This window comes from Quercus suber, unplaced genomic scaffold (genome assembly GCF_002906115.3).
Source record: "Quercus suber isolate HL8 unplaced genomic scaffold, Cork oak 2.0 scaffold_293, whole genome shotgun sequence".
Lineage (NCBI taxonomy): Eukaryota > Viridiplantae > Streptophyta > Magnoliopsida > Fagales > Fagaceae > Quercus > Quercus suber.
In genome coordinates, this window is record NW_027069749.1 from 189,960 (window position 1) to 196,511 (window position 6,552).

At 31.8% G+C, this 6,552-nt stretch overlaps 1 non-coding gene across 1 annotated transcript; it reads left to right on the forward strand.

The window, feature by feature from the left end:
- The first annotated feature begins 403 nt into the window (after positions 1-403).
- LOC112035730 (U12 minor spliceosomal RNA) lies at positions 404-555 on the forward strand. The gene has a single exon (XR_002885536.1). It is a non-coding gene; the product is annotated as a U12 minor spliceosomal RNA (small nuclear RNA).
- The last annotated feature ends 5,997 nt before the right edge of the window (positions 556-6,552 follow it).

The window sequence follows — 6,552 nt, forward strand, 5'->3', positions numbered from 1 at the left end:
CTATGTTACAAAGCTATTGGCGACGTTCCACATTTGAAGGTAGATTTTAAAAAATGTGTGCATAAAGTAAGTTAGGAAGCAGAATTTTTGAGGAAGTGGAACACTAGGCAATGGTAGTGGTAGAAGATTAAACTAATCTGGACCTTGGAATGTAAGTAATATGTAACATCTACTATGTTGTAGTTAGTTACCTTTTTTTTTATGGGAGTTGTAGTTAGTTACCTGATGGATACGTAAACATAAAAAACAGGGAGAAAAACTGTTTGCAGTTTTGCGCATATCACAGTTTTTATGGTGTGTAAATTTAATCGAGCATGAGTTTCATTTTGTCCCACATCGATTAGAGCTTGTGACTTGGGCCGGCTGAAGCCGTATAAATTGAGCTTCGTTAGCCCTTTGCAAACTGCCTTAAACTAATGAGTAAGGAAAACAAAGCGAGTGGTGGGAGCCACTCGCCGCGCCGATCTAAACGTGCGTAAGAATTTATGGAGGGGTGATAGGCTGGCCAAGTGTTGACGCTGCTTACTTTGCAGAACTCACTTGTGCGGGCCTCCCAATGCCCATCCCCAAACATGAAGCCTAATTTGCCCAACTCGTCTGGTCTTATCTCGTCAGCCCATTAAGAATTGAAATCCTCCGCTCTTTGGGCCTTTATGTAAAAAGAACTTACTTTTTACTATTTTTATTTTTAGATTAAGGGTGTCAAATGGGCTGGTATAATTAGGTTGGATATATAAAATTTATTTACTCATTAAAACTTATTTAACTAAATTGCTTCTAATAACTCAAACCTAATCCAACCCAATTATTATGGGTAAACTCCAATCCACCCAATTGTCAAAATTACCAAAATGTCCATAAAGTGTAAATGACTAAAGTATTCTAAAATCTTCAAAAATGACCAAAATATCACAAAACCTCAAAATTACTAAAATAACCACAAAACCTACAAAATGACCAAAATACCTCCGAAATCTAAATAAATGACTAAAATACCCCAAAACTTAAAAATTACCAAAATACTCCTAAAACCCAAAAAATAACCAAAATACCCCCAAAGCCTTAAAAATACCAAAATACCTTCCAAAACCCAAAAAATGACCAAAATACCCCTAAAACTCGAAAATGACCAAAATACCCCGAAACCCAAAAAATGACCAAAATACCCCCCGAAACCTAAAAATGACCAAAATACCCCCTGAAACTCAAAAAATGACCAAAATACCCCTGAAATATAAAAAATAACCAAAATACCCTCGAAACCTAAAGATAACCAAAATACCCCTTAAACCCAAAAAATGTCCAAAATACCTTAAAAACCTAAAAAATTACAAAAATACCTCTGAAACCTAAAAAATAGCCAAAATAATCTCGAAGCTTAAAAATTGACCAAAATAACCCTAAAAATTAAAAATGACCAAAATACTCTCAAAACCTCAAAAATGGCCAAAATAACCACGAAGTCTAACAATTGACCAAAATAACCTAGAAACCTAAAAATGACCAAAATAGCCCCTAAACCTAAAAATGACCAAAATACCCCCTAAACCCAAAAAAATCCAAAATACCTCCAAAACCTAAAAAATTACTAAAATACCTCTAAAACCTAAAAAATGGTCAAAATAATCTCGAAGCCTAAAAATTGACCAAAATAACCCTGAAAACTAAAAATGACCAAAATACTTCCGAAACCTCAAAAATGGCCAAAATAACCACGAAGTCTAAAAATTGACCAAAATAACCTAGAAACCTAAAAATGACCAAAATAGCCCCTAAACCTAAAAATGACCAAAATACCCCCTAAACCTAAAAAATAATCGATATACCTTCGAAACCTAAAAATTAACTGAAATACCCCATGAAACCTAAAAAATGACCAAAATACCCCTGAAACCTAAATGCGACCAAAATAACCCATAAACCTTAAAATGACCAAAATATCATCGAAACCTAAAAAATGACCAAAATTCCCCGAAGCCTATAAAATGACAAAAAAGCCCCTTAAACCTGTAAGTCGATAAAAATACACCTTAAACCTAAAAAATTATCAAAATCCCTTGTAAAAAAAAAAAAAAAAAAAGAAAAAAAAAAGACCAAGATACTCCCTAAACATAAAAAATGACCAAAATACCCATAAACCTAAAAAATGACTAAGATAACCCCAAACCCCTATTTTGGTAATTTTAGAGGCTTCGAGTGTATTTTTTTCATCTTATAGGATTAGTTGTATTTTGGTCATTTTAGATATTTTGAGGGGTATTTTGGTCGTTTTATAGGTTTAGAGGTATTTTGGTCGTTTTAGACGTTTTAGGGTATTTTTGGAAATTTTAGAGGTTTCACGTTGTTTGTGGCCATTTTAGTGGTTTTGGGTTTATTTGGGTCATTTCAAAGGTTTAGGGGTATTTTTGTCACTTTAGAGGTTTGAGGGTATTTTGGTCATTTTATAGGTTTAAGGGGTATTTTGATCACTTTTTAGGTTTAGGGGTATTTTGGTCATTTTTATGTTTCGGGGTTATTTTTGTCAATTTTAGACTTTGAGGTTATTTTGGTCATTTTTAGGTTTCTAGGTTATTTTGATCAATTTTTAGGTTTCGGGGTTATTTTGGCTATTTTTTAGGTTTCAAGGGTATTTTAATCATTTTTAAGGTTTTGAGGGTCTTTTGGTCATTTTTTAGGTTTTAGGGTTATTTTTTAGGCTTCGGGGTTATTTTGGCAATTTTTTTTACTTTCGAAGGTATTTTGGTAATTTTTAGGTTTCGGGGGTATTTTGGTCATTTTTTGGGTTTTGGGGTATTTGGTCATTTTTTTTTGGGTTTCGGGAGTATTTTGGTCATTTTTAGGTTTCGAGGGTATTTTGGTCATTTGTGGTTTTGGGGTATTTTTGGTCATTTTTTGGATTTCAAGGGTATTTTGGTCATTTTTTAGGTTTCGGAAGTATTTTGGTCACTTTTTTGGTTTTAGGGGTATTTTGGTCATTTTTAGGTTTCGGGGTATTTTAGTCTTTTTTTCGGTTTTGGGGATATTTTGGTCAATTGTAGGTTTTGAGAGTATTTTGGTCATTTTTTGGGTTTTAGGGGTATTTTGGTCATTTTTTGGGTTTAAAGGTATTTTGGTCATTTTTTGTGTTTCAGTGGTATTTTGGTCATTTTTTAGGTTGAGGGGTATTTTGGTAATTTTAGTAGTTTTGGGATTGGGTACCCAATAAACATTAGTGTTAATTGGGTTTAATTGGGTTAATACCCATTTAACCCAACTAATAATTGGGTGGGTTTGGGTCTATTTTAAGTGGGTGGGTTTGGGTGGGCAAATAGGTTTGGGTTGATTTTGCCACCCCTGTTTTAGATTAACTTCTATTTATATATATATATATACTTTTCAAAGAAAACATTTTGATTAACTTCCTTATAAAAAAAATATTTATTTTATATTACATTTTATTAAAATACCATTTTATTAGGTTTTTAAAGGAAAAATTACAATTTATTGGCCAAATTTAAGTGTGGTTAGTTCCGTTAGATTTCCTTAACCCATGCATAGCTAATATATGATTTGTTTCACTTTTATGTTTCTTTCCTTCAAAAACACAAATAACATAAAAATACAAGATAAAAAAGAATCCAGTGGAACACTTGCATTATAAGATTTCAAACCACATGTAGGCAACTTAAATTTCGGTTAAATCTCAGGTGGGTAAAGTGTCAAAGTTTTAAACTACAAGTAGACAACTTAAATTTTAGCCAAACCACAGGAGGTAGGTTGTGATTTGCCCCTTTTTTTTTTTTTTTTAATATTATTCTTCAAATTCATCTCTCTTCCTCAACCAAAAACTACATCTCTCTCTCAAATCACTATTTTTTCTTCTTTTCGAAACCCAAGACACTCTTTTCTCCTCCACAATCAAATCCACCTGTCCTACCTCGCAATCACAGATTAAACCAAAATCCGTCCACGACCAAATCCCCACAAACCTAAAACCCGATCCACCAACATGCCTGATTGGCGACCTTAGTCAACAATTCTAGGTTCCCCCAATACATTGATGAGCCCATGTCATCACTTCTTTTAGTCATGGTGGCCTAATCAACATCCTATCCCACCATCATAAATCACCCCAAACCTTTTTACAATAGGCCTAACTAGTGACCATAGTTGACGATTCTAGGTTCCTACACACTGACGAGCCCACATCATCGTCATTCTCACTTGGTGGTCAAGAAGTGTATTGGTGGGACGAGAGAGAGAGAGAGAGAGAGAGAGAGAGAGAGAGAGAGAGAGAGAGAGAGAGAGAGAGAGAGAGAGAGAGAAGAGAGAGAGAGAGAGAGAGAGGAATAAAATAATAAAATGCAAAGCTACTTGTGTAAATATACACAATTACTATAGGAAAAATGTAAATATACACTTTTATACACCCACTAATATGGGTAGTTTTTGGGCAAAAATGTATAAATTTGACACTTTTTTCTATTATATATACCCATTAATGTGAATGCACTAAGGCCAACAATAATTCTATTCATATTCACAATGATCTTGAACGATGGACACAAAACTTAACAATTGTGAAATTTGTTGTGAAAGCAAAATTTAATTGTAAATAATTTTAGTACTACACACCGTTGTCACAATTGTCCTATGTAGTTGATTGTGAGTGAAAGAAAAAAAAAAAAGGGCAAATTATAATTTACTCACTTATGGTTTGGCCGAAATTTAATTTGTCTTCCTGTGGTTTGAAATTTGACACTTTACTAACTTGAGATTAGCTAAGTTAGATTTCTATAACCCACATCTGTTAAAAACAGAGCAAAATATGTAATTTTGCTCTACTTTTATGTATCTCTCCTCCAAAAACACAAAAACATAAAAATACAAGATCAAAAACTATCCATCGAACCACTTGCATCATGGAATTTCAAATCACAGATAAACAACTTAAATTTCAGTTAAACTACAAGATAGTAAGTTATAATTTGCTATAAAAAATGATAAATTTATTTAAAAGTAATAAACAACCAATCAAAGCCAGCTATATAATACTATTTTGGAAAGAGAAGTATTGTTTGTTACTAGAATTATTCAATAATATATAGTCCTTGGTGGGCACAAACTTAAAAGTTGAAATGTACTGTGAAAACAGTTATGTTCCTAATGCCAAAGCTTCTTCACAGCCATGAACTTTAGTGTACGATATAGCACAGAACCTCAATAATTGTCCTAGACCACTTGATGTTTTGTAACCTTGCCTGTATACTATATCAGTCGATTTCTAAGTCAAGAAAAAAAAAAAAAGGTTTAGTCGATTTCTCATTTATTGGAAGCCGTGATGCAGTTATGTAAAACCAATCTGATATAATAGCAGCAAAGGACATACTCTGTGTCCATTGTTCTTTCTTCATCTCTACTGTTTATAATACAAGTTGATATCCCACGTACGTGACGCATGATGCATTTTGATAAATTTTATAAGAAATTATTTATGATTCATTGATTTCATGAACACTGTTATTATTAGTTTACAAAGTTTTCTAGTAAAATGAAATTCAAACTAAAAACATTTGGGAGAAAAACTCCTCTAATCCATACAACTAATAAAAGTTAACATATTACAGTTTATGTTGTCATCTACAAACCTGTTGATTTCTAGATATTTTTCTTGTATGATTTATGCTTTATATATAGATTCTATAGTGTTAATTTCTACATTTCTTATGCCACTAAGGTCTCTATTTCCATTATATCAACACCTACAATTTTTATGTCAATGAAATTAGCTTTTCTTTAGCTTCAGAATTGACATGAGAAAATTTTAATTGAAGAAAATTTTTATTTTCTAAGATCAAAATTATAATAGGATGAAAAGTGAAAGAAGGATATCTTAATCAATTAGCTATAAAAATTGGTAGAATTTCATGATACCACAAAAGAAACAATAATGTTATAGTGACACAATAATATCACAATATAACCTCCATATTTTAGTTGAACTACAAGTAGCCAAAACACCAAAAATACTACAAATCCCTAGCAAGTATATGCATCATATAGAAAGCCAAAAATCTAATTAGCACATAATATGAAAAAATCAACCTACACATTACAATGATACATCATTAAAAATGTATGCATAAAAGCTAAACAAAATATTAAAGACAAACATAATATTTTGAAAATAAACATACCTCTCGAAAAGGGAACCAATATTGTTAGAAAAATTATGCAAGTTTTAGTCCAAAGGAATTGAGGATTTATATTGGACAAATGTGGAGACAAATAATCATATTATACTATTCATTGAATTCGACTCTTGCAATTATGCGCTGAAGTTAGTCTTACTTAATTCCTTCATTCCCCATGAATTTTTAGATCCAACTGTATCTATTCAAAGCATTTAAAGTTATAAATGTAAAGAGATTCTTTAAATTTTATTATAAATTGAAATAAATATATTTGCCATTACTTAAAAATTTGACATAAATGTTAATTTTAGATGAGGTGGAAGGCTGAATGAAAAGAATGTTATACAATGCGCTACTTGGCAAGATTTCATACTTTCCG